This window comes from Podarcis vaucheri (assembly GCF_965113315.1).
Source record: "Podarcis vaucheri genome assembly, chromosome: 4".
Lineage (NCBI taxonomy): Eukaryota > Metazoa > Chordata > Lepidosauria > Squamata > Lacertidae > Podarcis > Podarcis vaucheri.
This window is the reverse complement of record NC_138762.1, coordinates 51,908,703-51,925,088: the sequence shown is the minus strand read 5'-3', so window position 1 is coordinate 51,925,088 and position 16,386 is coordinate 51,908,703. Positions and strand designations below refer to the sequence as shown.

Sequence of the window (16,386 nt, the reverse complement as noted above, 5' to 3'; positions counted from 1 at the left end):
ATTCCAAATGTGGTAAGTCCTGTGTTTGTGGACCTTCATGTTCATTTAGTTTAGTGTGGCCCTGGCCTTTTGTCCAAAAAGCTCTGCCTTGATGACACCACAAGGTAACAGCACTTGGAAGTACTCACAAATGCCATCTTGGCAATGTGTGCTCATTAAGGCTGATGGGCAACCACAGCAGAAAATATGGTACCAGCTGATGCACTATCACTCTAGCTCTATTTTGTGACAGCTTTCAATGAGAAATCAATCAAGGCTAAGATACTGGAAAAAATCAGAGTGTCTTGGAATTCTAAACTATTACAATGATCGAACTCTTAATCCTGCGTACAATACTGGTAACCCTTGCTCACTTATTTTAACCAATTCTGATTACAATAAGCACAGAAAACATTAAACATATTACAAAGCAGAAAGATAAAAAGACGACTAAGGATCTTGATTCACATTCTCCTTTTATGCTTAAAACAAAGTGATCTCCCTTTGTGTTTAAATTAAGTGTATTGTTGCCATAGTAGGTGAGAATACATGCCCATTAGTTAATGAATAATGGTATTATATGACATATAAATTAAAAAAACATATTAGCTCCTTTAAAAAAGAATCACAGAATGGCACTAAATCCTCTGAAGAAATCATCTTGGAAAGTTCCTGGAACACGTGACCTGATTTGTTTGTTTGATACATCTTTTCTGAGAGACAATTATTGCTCTAGATTCCTCTCTCTAAAGAAGTGAAGTGGATGACCACTAGGAAGAGGTCATTTTTGATGGGGGCACTCTAGTTATACTATGACTTCTTCAGTGGGGCTCGGCTAGCACATATGGTAAGGTCTTTTTGGTGCCACATGAAAACCATTTTAGTCTCTTATACCTTTACAAATTATGCTTCAGTGTATTTTAGTCTATGGAACAAATGGCTTTCAGCTGGGTTTTATCATCGTAAAATAAATTTATGCTGCTTGTGTTGACTTTATGCATATAATTGATAGGCTTATTGCTGCAATGTATCTAGTTTTAGTTTTTGTTTAAAAAAGTGAACTTCCCAGAGACTGTGGTTAATGGGCAGACTCTAAATGTAAAAAATAGGATAAAATAATTGATTGATTTTCCCACAAGATGCTCAGTTTCTGAGCTTTACTGAAGATTATCAGCCACTTAAAAGAGGGAATTTCTGAAAGAGGAGTTGCTTAGTCAACACTTATATGTCATAAGTGTTAAAATGAAACAGACACTACCACTTGCATGGAAAGTAAAATATCGTGTATAGTATATATCCTTTTTTATTTATTTTTTAAAAGGAGGAGGAGTACTCTTCTAGTAAAAGTCTAGAAGGGATTCTGAATACATTTTAGTAAGTAGTTTTGGATATCATTATGATTATTTCTCTGATGGGACAAATTAAATACCAACATATGCATTCATTTTGTAGTTGTTTTGGAAGCATAGTGGTATGAAAAATGGGCATAAAGAAAACCAGAAACTAGGAGACAGTTCATATGCTATAGCATATAACTGTGCTCACCCATGAAACATTTTCCACAATACAGTTCAGTGCAGATGTCTTAAGTTATTGCTTTACCATAGGATGACTACAGGCAGAGATGTGCAAATGTGACCATTTTGTGGTGCTTATCATATTTCCAATCTGAAGTTCAATTTCTCACATTTCCAGCTCAGTTTGTGGTGGGGGGTTTTAAGTCATCATGAAAATTCACCAGCACTTTAGTGCAATTTTTCCTAATTCAATTTTGACTAATGTACACATTTTTGCAAAACAGTTCCGCCTAATGTAATGCATTTCTGTATGTTTTTTCATTATCATGTTAGCTTTATGCAGTTTACCCTAGAACATACATTTTTGTACACATAACATGGCTGGATAACTGTACTGCAACAGTTGGAGAAATGTGAATTTCAGAAGATGGCAATGTTGCAGTTTTCATATTGTTTCGGAAAGTGTGAATTAGATAGGTTCACCTCGAAATGACAACTGAATCAAATTTCTCCTTCCTTTTCTGGCTACAGATTCCCCATCCCTGCTCTACCACATAAATTGACTTTTTCAAGGGAGGGTGTCCAGTTGCACATCACACAAAAAGAGGAAACACACCACAAAAAAGAGAACAAAAGCAGTCATGGATTTACGTATATAACATTTGCACACCCTATTTTTTATGTACTGTATAGATGTACATGTAGAAATATTAGGTGAGAGCTAGCTAAGTCATTCTCAGAGCAGACCTGTCCTGATCCACCAGCCATAAGGTGAGCTCATGGGAGTGGTTTGGTTCAGGGATACCAAAGGATGTCCCAAATGCCAGAGTGATCAGTTCTGGGGCTTTATTATAAGAAAAAGTAAACTTACAGTAAGTCAGACTGAAAGGCCCCACTGCTATGAAAGATGTGGGACAGACACTGCAACATTGAAAGGTCAGCCTGACTAGTCCACACAAATGTTTATACATTCTTTAAACACAAAACAGCATGTGTCCGTTTACCCAGAGTCTCCCATCACACCTGGCTGGTGCAAGCATAGGAGGCAGGCATCTATGACTTGCAGATAGCTCCCCTCTCTGCACCAAGAGCCCAACACCCCAGGCCTCATTGATATGCTAATTGGCTTGCTTTCCTTCTGTGCTTATCTCCATACAAGTCCAATACACCTATGAGCTCATTCCCACAACAATTAAAAAAAATAATCTTGAGGTGTTCTTGACCACCAAGATGGCATTTGCAAGCCTCCAGGAACATTTCACCTTTGGTTCAACACACAGAACCATTGCTTTTAATGGGTCTACTCTGAGTATAATGATCATTGGATGTCACCCAATTGCTGTAACTTATGTAGAAATATGCTACAACTGTAAGGAAAACTGTGTCTAGGTGTCCTGTGTGTCTTCTATCCTGGGCATCTACAAGACCCCTGTTCTCCCTTATTATGATTATTTAACTTCAAAATAGTCTTAAACCAGGCAGCCCTTCAAGTAGAGGACTCTCTTATCTAAATAATACACATGACCACTCTAACTAGGAGCCACTGTTGCTTTTATGCAGACATTCTGCAGCAGAGTACTGGTCCACAATTCAAGCTCATAATATGATGTAGCAACAGCACACAGTATCCTCACAGGGAAGCAATTTTGGAGTTGCAAACGATAAAGTGACTTTAGTTTATAGCCTTCAAAATATACAATCTACAGTGTGTGTATTCAGCCTGCGTCAGTGCTGAGAAGGTCTTTTCTCTCTCGTTTAATTCATGAAAGTGGGTCAAGATTCCTTTTGTTTGGAGATATTTATGTTAGCAGGCAAGTGAGCAAGCAGAGTAAATTCATATTCCATTAGTCGGATGAATTTGAGCAGTGGCACCTCAAGATAAAGTGTAAACAGGTGTAGGATAGGGCTTTGTGACCTGCTCCATGAGCTGAAAAGATCACCTTCGGGGAAGATAATGCACTTCCTTGTGCTCATTTAATCCTGATCCTCTTTAGAGCTCAGGCTAACAGCTTTGTTGAATTATTACAAGCACATTCTCAGGTAGAAAAGGAATATTTTAGGAGCCAAGCTGGGATATCAAACTTCTAACAAAAGGGCTTTTTTCCTGCCTAATAGCAAACAAATAACAGTAATCAAATCTGCTGGAATCTAAAAGCACATCAGTACCATTTCTTGAAGGAAGAATAAAAGACAAAGTGGCATTCACTAAACAGAAGAGAGGCAAGTGAGAAACATCTGAGTATCTGGTCCACATTCCTTGAATGGTTTGATTTTTAATCTAGATCTGCAAAGAGATATAACTGCTGTTACATCTCTTAAGGGGTCAAAATTAGGGGTGAAGGGGGAAATAATTCAGTCAGATTTTTGCAGTGGACCAACCCAATCTTATGATCTTGAACTCTATGGTCTAGAATTGGGGACAAGAGTGCCCTGCAGAATGCTACAGCACAGGTGCCAGGGTGTCAAAGAGCATTCCCTCAACAATACTCCATGGACTCAACCACATAGGTAAGACTGGAACAACTGCAGTACACAGCCTCCAATGCCTATCCAACACAGACAACACAGGAAACCACAGGTCAGTGGTATCAAAAGCTTATGAGAGATCAAGTTAGAGTAACAGGGTTGCACTCCCCTGCCCCTCTCCTGATACAGGTAATGCAACAGGGTGACCAAGACTGATTTGGTCCTGAAACCAGATGGAAATGCTAATGCTCAAGACTGAACCTGTCTGTACACAAAGCATGTGCTCTACCATTGAGCTAAGTCCCCCCCCCACTCAGAAACTCACAACAATTACCCTCCCATTTGTTCTCCCTGTGTACTAAGGCATCTAAAGTGATCAATCTTCCTAATGAATAATGACTATGACCTAGGAAGTATGCAAGAACTACTTAGGATCAGGTGCTTCCCTTTGTAAACAGTTATCTATGGTTGTATAGAGGACCCTATTTTTAAATGTAAACGAAAGATGCTTACTTGAGTTCAGCTGTTCTTGCACTTCATTCAGAAATTTGTATGTTTGTGCCCTTTTTAAAAATAATAATAATGTTTGCTTGTTTCTTTGGGCTTCAAATGGCTATATAATCCTTTTACTTTAACCCAAGCAATGTGAAAAATTGTTTTTAACATTTGATGTTGATCTAAATGATTTCTTTAAAAGTGCTTGCCCTTCTAGTCTATAGGGACAATAGCATTTTTAAAATGTACTATTAACCACACAGAATAGAAGTTCTAAAAGTATTATTGTCCATAGAGTTGAAGGATGGGAACATATTGCATCTCCAGGGAAGCCTATGAGCACAGGCATTTTGCTTTTTAGCATAAAAGACTGTTTTCTCTTGCAAGGCTGAAACATCCTTCTGTAGGTTGCTGGTTGATATCCATCACAGCAGAACACATGGCCAAGATACGGGCCAAGAGTTTTCATCTGGAAGCACTGTGACAGGTATTATTATGAATAACTAAGCTGTCTGTTCAGCTCTTCAGCATCACGTTGGAAGTCAGAAGATGGCAGTCTTCACTCGTCGAAAACTCTGCAGAGCTAACAACTGTTCTTGAGGACGGAAACTTAAACTATATCGACAGCTTACTCTGTATATTTAGTGGCTGAATTTTAATTTGAAGTGTGGAAAATGTTAATTAAATTCCTTGGGCTTTGAAATAAGTAATGGCAAATGGCTGCTAGTGTTTTACTACTTTGAACAGAACAAATAGTTGGTAGCATTATATTTGTTGCCCTCCCTTCCTATTGCAAAATAAGGACCTTGGAAGATGAGAAACTCAAGGAGGAGGCATACTGTAAGCAGAGCAGAGCAACCCACTTTCAATATTTTGAAGGACAAACTAAAACCACCACCACTCCAATAATCTTGTGAAAGCCCTGTGCACACACCCCAAATCTGCTCTGGGGGGTCATGAGAACCCCCAGAATGGCATAAAGAAGGAAAATTGAGATCATTTTGTCTGGCAAGAAGAAATGCCTACACTGATGCAAGTATGGTCACATCAGAACTTACTGGCAGGTACTAGAGGCATTGAGCAAGATTCATAGCTTCAGTGAATAAGGATGGACTCCCCACTTCTCACTAGAGACTCTCTTAGAGTGTCTTGGGCTGCTATTTCAAGGCTCAGGCAGCTCAAATAATATTTAGAGAAAACAAGAATGATTTTTTTAATCAAACGTGCAGAAACATGAATGCATAATAATCCTAATGCTGAATATGGATGCACCTCTCAGGGCCACTGTTCTGTTTCTTTCTTATTGACCTTGTCCAAATGACCTACAGCAAAAATCTCTATTTCAGTTTATTTTGGCTGAAGCCCATATATGGCCACAATCCAGTGATGTAAACTCCACTTCTGCATCAACTTGGATGTAGATAAGGTCATCTTCCCTCTCTCCTTCGCTCAAACTCATGCACTTTTTAAAAATCCAGCATGACAGAAACTGTTTCACTGTGAAATGCTGGAGGCTCGCCTGGCACCTTTGTTGTATATCTTTAGGCAAAACGTTCCTCTTCCCGCAGGCCTTTGGCTAATTCCACAATCTATGCCCTTTTAGACTCTGTGATGGTGGTGGTAGTTATTGTTTTGGATGTTGTTATGGTATATATTTTTGTGTTTTTACATTGTAAACTGCCCACTGACCCTCCGATGAAGAGTGTTATTAAATTCAACAAATGGATAAAAATTAACCCTATTTGCAAAGTGGCTGGTTTGTCAAAAATGTTCCTGTGAAAGAAGCTGCGTTGACATTAAGCCACACCCACTTTCACATATGGCCCTAGAGGGTTGGCCGTGAGTCAGTCTGGCACTTGCAGTAAAATAGTTTAGCCCCTCCTGCACAAATGGAAAGAACAGTGCAACCTGTTTGTGCCTGTCAGTACTGAAATAAGCATTTTAAAAGGAAACCCCCCACAAGCATTTGACATTTATTAATATTCTCTTTCTCTTTTAATATTTTCTTTCATGTTTCACATATTTATAACATTTTATACACCACAGCTCTCAGCAGAAAACACTTTCAAATGCAGAAAGTCATAGAATTTTGCTGTGTCTTTTTATATTTGCATTATTAATGTAATTTCCTTTAACTGCTGAAGGCTGCAATCCTATATCCTCCTACTTGGGAGTGTCCATTGAGTAGGCATGCATAGGATTACTCAGTTAATATACAATGGGATTTGTGATTGCTTGAGGGGGTAAGGATGAAGCTTTGCTAAGTTTCCAGCTAGCTATTCTGAGGTTGCCTCTAACTTGATTCCATCAGTGTTGGGCTCTGAAATGTCAGTCGTGTCCTGTAAAATGCTAAAATTTGGTGGCCCTTCTCTCTCTCTCGCTCTGTTGTGGCTACCCTATGCAGTACAGTGCCTGGTGTGGCCAAACCGATTGTGCTACCCTAAAACTGTCTCTGATTCCATGCAGAACAGATAACATGACAAAATTGACTAGAGGGTGTGAGACAGAAGAACCCAGCGATGTGGTAAATTCAATATGTGCCCATTTACAAATGCGAGCTTTATTATTTACAGAGTAGTTAGTTAGACAAACTAAGTACATTGGCAATATAAAATGCTTGTTTTTAAGAAGGTTGTTATATATAGCCATTGGGACTTCTATGGAAAAACTTCAAAAAACATTGCTTAGATAACTTAAATATTTCTTTAGAAATGATATCCACAATTCCATGGGAAAATATTTGGCACCATTATGCTATCGCTTATTTGTATTCATTTTGCAGCTCTTTTATTAATGTCTAGTGACATAGTCGATAGAGAAATTTTATGCTACTGTTCTCTGGTTAAAAGGAAATGTTCATTTTTCCTTTAAAAAACTACTTTATTTTTTTCATGTTATTCATCTTCTGCTTGTGATTTGGCTGGAATGCTAAAGTAAATGTTTAGCAGAAAGGCATAGAAATAAGGAAATTGAAATTATTTCAGTTACTTAGCTCAACTGCAACCCAAACTAACCTTTATAATTATTTGAGAGGAGCGATGCAACCCCACATCAGAAAAAACCCCTGCAATTGCAAGAACATTGGATTTTGCATGCCAATGGATTCTTTTGAAGCAAACACTGTAACATCCCAAAATAGCTGAACATGACTGTAGTGATGAAATTTTCTCATATTTAAATATGAAAGGATGAGATCCATCTCATTTCACATATAGTTTTGTTCTCTCCAGAATCATTTAGATAAAGAAATTTGTTAATAATTTAATCTTATGGTAGTATTTTCTGCATTTCAGATGAATTCTTTCTCCTCATAAAGGTAAAGGTAAAGGTACCCCTGCCCGAACGGGCCAGTCTTGACAGACTCTGGGGTTTGTGCGCCCATCTCACATCTATTGGCCGGGGGCCAGCGCTGTCCGAAGACACTTCCGGGTCACGTGGCCAGCGTGACAACGCTGCTCTGGCGAGCCAGAGCCGCACACGGAACGCCGTTTACCTTCCCGCTGGTAAGCGGTACCTATTTATCTACTTGCCCCCAGGGGTGCTTTCGAACTGCTAGGTTGGCAGGCGCTGGGACCGAGCAGCGGGAGCGCACCCCGCCGCGGGGATTCGAACCGCCGACCTTTCGATCGGCAAGCCCTAGGCGCTGAGGCTTTAGCCCACAGCGCCACCCGCCCAAGGATAAAAGAAACTGACAAATAAGAAGAGTTAATCATGGCCATAACTTTCTTTGAAGAAATAATGTGGTTAGCAGCTTCAACGTTATATAGGATGGCATGATTCAGGCCCCAGTGAAGTTGATGGCCTCCTGGTTTATAAAAGAAGGGGGATCAGGCTTCAGTTTTTGCATTGTTGTTGACTTATCTGATCACCATCTCCAGTTAAACTGCTTGTCATTGGTGTGGACAGCAGTTAGCCACTTGTTGGTGGGATAGGGTTGGGAATTTTACCCACATGTACAATTTTGGTGCTGTGCTTTGGTTGATAACTGTTGGACCTAGATTTCACTGTACGTAGTGATAACATTGGGTTGTATCCATAAGGATACAACTGCCAACCTAGCAGTTCAAAAGCACACCAGTGCAAGTAGATAAATAGGTACTGCTGCAGCGGAAAGGTAAACAGTGTTTCTGTGTACTCTGGTTTCTGTCACAGTATTCCATTGCACCAGAAGTGGTTTAGTCATGCTGGCCACATGGCCCAGAAAGCTGTCTGTGGACAAACACCAGTTCCTTCAGCCTGAAGCAAGGTGAGTGCCACAATCCCATAGTCATCTTTGACTGGACTTAACCGTCCAGGGGTCCTTTACCTTTTAACCTGTATCCATAGCTGGAAGGTGGTGCTCATCCTACTTCCCACTGGGAAGTCACTTTACTGCCCCAGCCTTGTGTCAAACTGTGAAATGAAACCCATCCAAGTTGTGGCCATTTTAAACTCAACCACCCTTTGTAATCATTGCTTCCACACAACTTCTGTTATGCATGAAAGTGCAATGAATTTGTATGCTAATTATGTGCCTGTTGTATGACAAAGTACTTTCTTTGTTTTTTCCTGAATTTGTGGATCGAGGGCCCGACCCCGCTATGTGAAATAAATACACAAGGACACGTGATATAAGGTTAATGGGCAAGAAAAGGCCACAACTTTATTGATTACAGCAGTGAAAAGGTATTGGCTTAGGCATTGGATGACTATAGGTGGTGGGTTTATTCAACAGTAGGTGGAGCCTGTTGATGCTCATCCAACTATAGGCTCACCCCCTGATGTCACCGAGGGTCGTGCCATGGCCTCCCGCCAAGCAGGCATCGGACGGAATACACGACCGCCAGATTCCTTTAACGGAATAACCCACGGTAGATAGCATAGGCGATGGCCACACCTAGCCCTTGACACAGCACAACACATGAATCCAATGCCTAACCTACCCACCAATACCACAAAAGTTGTGACGATTGCTACGAGGTAGGCGAAAAAACCAAAAGGCCTAATGCCAAATGGAAAAATTCCTACCAGGCCCCCCAGCCAACCAGGGCGACCAACCTAAGGTCCATAGCAAGGCCAAAAACCTATACCCTGAGCTAAATGGGAGTGGAGGGTGGGTGACTCGCTGGGGGACGACGACGAATGAGGAGGAGGCGGAGCTAGCACCACAGCATTAAGCTGCTACACACGCCCCCCGGAGGCACCTGGTTGGCCACCTCCGGTGGGCGTGGGCGCCAGCCAGGTAGGAGGGGAGGGGGCTAATGCCCCCTACCAGGGGCGGGGCTCGGTCTCCCGCCCACAACCACTCCCCTCTCTTCCAGGGAGGAGAGTCTTTGTGGATCGAGGGCCCGACCCCGCTATGTGAAATAAATACACAAGGACACGTGATATAAGGTTAATGGGCAAGAAAAGGCCACAACTTTATTGATTACAGCAGTGAAAAGGTATTGGCTTAGGCATTGGATGACTATAGGTGGTGGGTTTATTCAACAGTAGGTGGAACCTGTTGATGCTCATCCAACTATAGGCTCACCCCCTGATGTCACCGAGGGTCGTGCCATGGCCTCCCGCCAAGCAGGCATCGGACGGAATACACGACCGCCAGATTCCTTTAACGGAATAACCCACGGTAGATAGCATAGGCGATGGCCACACCTAGCCCTTGACACAGCACAACACATGAATCCAATGCCTAACCGCCACCCGAGCCGCAAAGGGGCTCGCCGCCAATACCCTCACAGCTGCAACCAATCCCTAATGCTGCTAATGACACTGTCCAACCAAATATCATTCCCAATGTCTGTTAGATGAACTCTGTCATTCCGGTACATGGCTTGGTCGCCGATCCGGATACGGTCATGATAAATGACTCGGCCATAAATAAAGCGCACACAACGGGCTACCGCCCGGTTCAGGAGTTTCCTGTTTTTTTCAAAGGCCATACAGTTCTGCGCACCGCGCCAGGCAATTCTTTTCAAGCAGGAGGACCAGAACACCATTGTTCCAGGGCACAAGGCCGCAATCGACTCCAAGTCTCTTTTTATGCGCCACAACAAATGACTCGGCCATTCATAAAGCGCACCCAACGGGCTACCGCCCGGTTCAGGAGTTTCCTGTTTTTTTCAATGGCTATACAGTTCTGCGCACCGCACCAGACAATTCTTTTCAAGAAGGAGGACCAGAACACCATTGTTCCAGGGCACAAGGCCGCAATCGACTCCAAGTCTCTTTTTATGCACCCCAACAAATCCCCGCTTCACCTATTGGCCAGGTCATTCTCTCCCAAGTGAATGATATGGATGTCAGGAGGGCCAAACATGGCAACGCTGTCAATCAGCAATGGCATAAGCTCTTCCCACCGCATGCCGCGTCGCAACAACCAGGCAACTTGTATCCCAGGAGGCAAACCAAGATGATGGGTAAGGCCGCTGCTGACAGCCCGAACGTGGGCCCAAAGAACAATACTGTGGCCGCAAATCCACACGGTGCCCCCGGAAACAGCTGAGAACGAAAGAAAGGAGAAAGCGGGTAAGTAGATTCAGTGTAGCGGAGCGCAAACTAACGTATATAACCCTTATAAGCATTGGATTTCCATCAGCCCATTTCTTTAATCTTGTCCGCAGGCAAGCCCAGGCACGCGGCAGTTGAGGCAGCACCGATCCTAAAGGAGTGGGTGGCATAAGCCCGGGAAGCTAAACCGCAAGCATCAATAGCTTTGCAGAGTGCCCTGGTGAATTGGTGTCTCAGTAAAGGAGACCCGTCTTCGTGTAGCAGAAGTGGACCCTGACCAGGTGGTCTGAGGCAAAGATACTGCCTGGTGTCCTTTACCGGACAAGAACCCTGCCCCCGGACGCTGTGAGTTTTAGAAGGACACCCCTACCGGCCCGATCAGTTTTGGATTGTCGTATCCGTACCAACATGCTCGCCTCAGACAGCTGTACATCTTCCATAAGGAGGCCCCGCATCACACCATTCGCACTACCTTTGACTACGACCCGCCCACTCTTAGGGCGGCAAAAAGGCGATGGCATATGCCTCAGAAAAGAGGCGGGCCGCAAACCGGGACCAACCAATTGACCGGAGTTTTTTGTGTATTTGAGAGAGCAACCCGTACGAAATTGGCTTACGGCCCTGAACCCTAGGGGGTTGTAACCTGCCCCAGCCTTCGATAGCTCTATGGACCAGGAAGTCACTGCATGGATCGGAGAACATGACCTTAGCAAAGAAGCTAATGGCGGCTACATGTATTTTTAATGTTTTAGGTGTGCGCCCTAGGTCATCAAGGTGTGAAAGGTATTGCAAAAACGTCATCGGTGGTGGGAGGGGCACTAGCAGAAAGCCCCGAAGATCCAAACCTGAAGCCCAAGAAATCGCACCAGGCCTTCTTGTAAGACCTGAGGGTGGAGGGTGCGACAGACACTAATACTCCCTTAATCACTTTGCGTCTCCAACGTTCCACAGGTGCTCCGGAAAGGGTTTGGGCAACAGCTGTGCACCAGGTACCTGAACCCCATGAAATCACACCAGACCTTCTTATATGATCTAAGCGTAGAGGGTGCGACAGACGCTAATACTGTTGCAAAACATTTTCTGTGGAGGGTGTAACATTGGTGGAAAGGGAGGATACCTTGGACCTGAACCCCATGAAATCACACCAGACCTTCTTATATGATCTAAGCGTAGAGGGTGCGACAGATGCTAATACTCCCTTAATCACTTCGCGTCTCCAAGGTTCCACAGGTGCTCCAGAACAGGTTCTGGCAGTGGCTGAGCCCTGGGAGCTAATGCTCAGAAGCGAGGCACTGGAGGACGAATGATTGTAGTAGGCACGACACCCTCTCGGAACGCGATGACTGTTTAGCCAGTATGTTGACCACCGCCTGGTTTTCAGATCTGAAGCACCCCTGGCGATTCTGGAACTCCTCAGTCCAAATGTGAACAGCCACAACTAAGGGGGAAAAAACTCCAGAAAAGTGAGATCCCACGTGATAGCTTTGCCTTGCTCCTCTGCTGGCCATTGTTGAGCACACCAGCGTCCCCTAAAGAATAAACTGAAGCCCAAGGACCCAGCGGCATCAGTGAACCTGGCAATTTGAGGACAGGTTGAGGATTTCCTGCCATAAGGAGACTACGTTGAAGCGTTGCAGAAACGTGATCCAGATCTCAAGGTCTGTCTTAACTGATTTTGGGAGTCTTACCCTGTGGTGCGGTTTGTTTGTTTGTTTTTGTTATTTTATTTTATTTTTAAGGTTAGATATGCACATAGGCCCCAAGCCTCATTTTGTATCATGACTTTTAAACTTCTGATTTGTTTCTGAGTCACTTGGTGCTCTCTGTGCTGCATCTGAAGGGGGCTGGCACACAGACTAGTTGAATGTGGATGTCCATTATGCACTGTATCATAGTATAGTACAGTGATTATAGAATATCTGCTTGAGTATATGTTTTCATCATGTGTAAAACTCATAATGAATAAACAAATAGTTCTATATTGTGATCAAGTAACTCCTAGAACAAAATTGTAAGTTTTAGCTTCAGAAAACCAGTTGCTTCTAGCCAACCTCCTGTTGCCAATGTAGCTAAAATTTTAGCACTTTTGATTGTTAGCTGATAACACGGTTGTTAGTATGACAAGAGATTGGTGGGATGCTCTCCTACAGATTTCCCAAAACTGTTGTACTACAGACACAGCCAGGACATTCCAGAACACTTCTATCTGGTACTGTAAATGTCAGGTTTGAGTTTCACTCAAGCTAGAAAAAACTGCTACATATGCAACATGTTCTAGAAGATTGCCAAAGGTGAGCTCTTGGCCAAAGCGTTATCCACTTCAGTGAAGTGTTATTTCTCACCAAACTAGCAATTTGTTTACTAACTATACACGTTCCCTAATATAGTTAAAGCATTGAAATTATGCGATTTCGCCTGTTGGGCTTAAAGGCTTACTAGATTATAGGACTAAGGACTAAATCATTATTGTACTTCTTTGCAATTTTGCCCACAGCTGCCCTGCTAATTGGGAGAACAGGAAATGGATCTGGAACACTTCAAAGCAGTATCATTGCTCCCATGTGTCTTCCTGTTTGGGCTGTCATTTTGTTAAAGCTGTGGTCTTGCTCTTGTAGTTGATCTGGGAGAAAAAGGCAGGTTACCCAGGAAAAATAAATAAATAAATAAATAAATAAATAAATAAAATTCCTGTATGAGGTGTTATGGAATGATACATTTTGTAGCTGCCCGTTGGGTGAGGCGAGCGTCCTTCCCCTTACTGACTTCTGATTAGGAGAGTCCTTCGCGGTTAAGGAGCCACTACTGGGATTCTGCAACCCTCTGAGAAACCCTTCCAAAGATAGGATGCTGCACTTCCGTCCGGATGGATAGACAAGAGGTTGAGGAGAGGAGAAAGCTGAATTGAAGAAAATGCTAGACCCAGAAGGACTTTATCGATGGTTCCCTGCTGTGGGGGGCTCGTCTGGAACTAGAGTGGTGGAAGCCCTGACCTCCCCAAAAGGGCCGCTTCCCTTTGTAACACGCTGTGGCTGGGTGTGCCCCCACACATCTCTCACACTCATGCGGGTACTTACAAGACTGCCTTTTGGCATTGCCCTTTATTGAATTACCAGCACACCTTACGTTTTAAATCCTTTCTAAGGCCCAGCTTTCCAGTGCGACACACCTCTGATGGCTTCTTCTTGACATACGGGCTAACTGCCAGATGCTAATAGCGGCGGCCTCCCCAGAAAGGGCGTAAGCCATTCTGACTCATCATCACTGGCTGATGAGGTGCCTGATTCTGGAAGCTGGACCCTGGGCTGCTTATTCTGCAAAGAACTAGAAGAACTGGAAGCAACCGGGTTATTGATACGGGCCGGCAGTCTCCATGCAGGCGCCCTGGTGCAGTTCTCAAAGTCGGCGAGCAAGCCTGAGACCCAGTTTGCACAGCCGCCGTTCCTGTCTGAGGGCTTGGGCCTGCACCTGGGTAGTTTAAAGGCTGGCCACTGGTTTGCAAAACCAGGAAGTAAGAAACGCAAGGCAAATTGAACTAAAGAATAGCTAAGAGAAAGCGCTGTTCATAGTCAACAATGAATGATCTGAAGGCATTAAGGAACTGCGAAATGGGTTTGGGTTTATTATTATGACGGTTGACAACTGCAGTGTGTGCTGGTACTGCACCCATGCCTGCTCTGTGCACTAGAAAAATGCGCCTACTATTTATTTTGTCACTTATTATTATTATTATTATTATTATTATTATTATTATTATTATATTTAATTTTTATTCATTTATTTATATTTTAATATTAATTATTATTATTATTTTATTTTTTATTATTTATAATTATAATTATTTATTTATTGTTATTATTAATTATTAATATTTCGAATTTATTTTATTTTATTACTTTATTTTATTATTGTTGTTATTTTTTAATTAGTATTAATATCATCACTCGATTAATAACTTAACTGTAATTAAATGCTAGTATACAATTATTGTGCATCAATAAAGTTCAGAGCACTGTTGAGGGATTAATTATTAATCGATAGTATCTCAATTAATAGCCAATGGATTTATAGCTATGAGTAGGAATTACTATTATCAGTTGCTCTGCGTAACTGCTGACAAAATGAACAAGCTATACGTCACTTAACTGCACTGCAGCAGCGCTCAACTACATATTAGCACCTGGCTCCAAGGAACAATACCATACACAGAGCAACCCCAACTACAGTCAGCCAGAATTAGAAGATAGTTGCCTATAATAAGAGTTGCCCCTTTTAAATGATAGGCAAATCTAGGCACAAAGCATTGCCAAGTAATCAAACAGAATTGAAAATAACTGCTTACAAGGAGATGCTCAGAAGCTGCAGCCAAATTAAGAGAAAAGGAAATCAATAAGATTCCAGGCCCACAGCAGCGGCCCTCAGAAAAGGAGGGGTGGGGTTGCTCTTAATATCCCACTGCTGGGGAAACTTCTTTGAAACAAAGGAAACTTTGCCAAACAAAGAAAAATAAATCTTTGCCCACAAGGTCGGCTCAATACCAGTTGATTGAAATAAGGGTACTTAAACAGACAAAAGACTGCAATTGGTCAAACTGCTGGATAGTTAAACTGACAATGCAACTAGAGCTGCTGAAAGAGCAGAGAGTTGAAAAACCTGTCTGGCAACTGTGATGACTCTGGCAAGAAGCAAAGGGAACTCCAAAGACCCCGATGTATCTCCTGAAAGGGGGGGGGGAGGGAGGATGGGTGGAGGGAGGAGAAGGAAAGCGTGGGGGGAGTTGGGAGGGGTGAGGGGTGGGGGAGTAAAATGAACATGCTGGGCAAGGAAGTTTTTGAAGAAAAGGAAAATAGCTGTCCTTTACAGTGAGCCAAAAAGAAATGGAAATATAAACCGTGGGTTAACCTGGACTTTTCAGTAAGGTACTATAAGCCGAAAACTTTTGTTGCTGTTGTTGTTGTGTAAAAGTGGTTTTCTTTAGGGCAGTGTTTCCCAACCGGTGTTCCGCGGCACACTAGTGTGCCGTGAGACACCAGCTGGTGTGCCGTGGGAGGGAGGTGGGCGAGTCGGGCGGCGAGAGGCGGCGGCGGCGAGGATCCGCGTCGAGCCGGGGGCGGCTCCGCGGTGGTGGTGCCGAGCGGCGGGGCAGCGCGCGCAAAAGGGAGGAGCGCGAGACAGCGGAGGAGGAGGAGGCCGGCATATCCGGGCAGCAGCAGCAACAGCAGCAGCAGCAACTCCCGGCGACGGCTCCTCCTCCGCCCGCTATCGCCGCCACCACCACAACAGCCGCCGCCGCCTCAGCTGCTGCCGTCCCTCAGTCCCTCGCTCTGCTGCCTCCTCCCACCCCGGCAAGGGGAAGGGAAAAAACGTTCACTTTTGTGCGTCCCTCCCGGCGTGACGCTGCGCGCTGACGTCACGGGGCGGGGCTTTAATGGTGGTGTGCCGC

At 43.5% G+C, this 16,386-nt stretch overlaps 1 protein-coding gene and 1 long non-coding RNA gene across 2 annotated transcripts in view; both read left to right on the top strand.

The window, feature by feature from the left end:
- LOC309531357 (uncharacterized protein) overlaps positions 1 to 16,386 on the top strand; it is a gene marked incomplete at its 5' end in the record, with an annotated part of 151,362 nt that overhangs the window by 114,876 nt on the left and 20,100 nt on the right. The gene's annotated exons all lie outside the window — the stretch shown is intronic.
- The window catches only part of LOC309531390, a 28,505-nt gene that overhangs the window by 6,272 nt on the left and 5,847 nt on the right, over positions 1 to 16,386 (top strand). The window contains exon 2 of the long non-coding RNA XR_014219286.1: positions 8,610 to 8,703. This is a non-coding gene — a long non-coding RNA (uncharacterized lncRNA). The remainder of the gene's footprint in view (positions 1 to 8,609; positions 8,704 to 16,386) is intronic.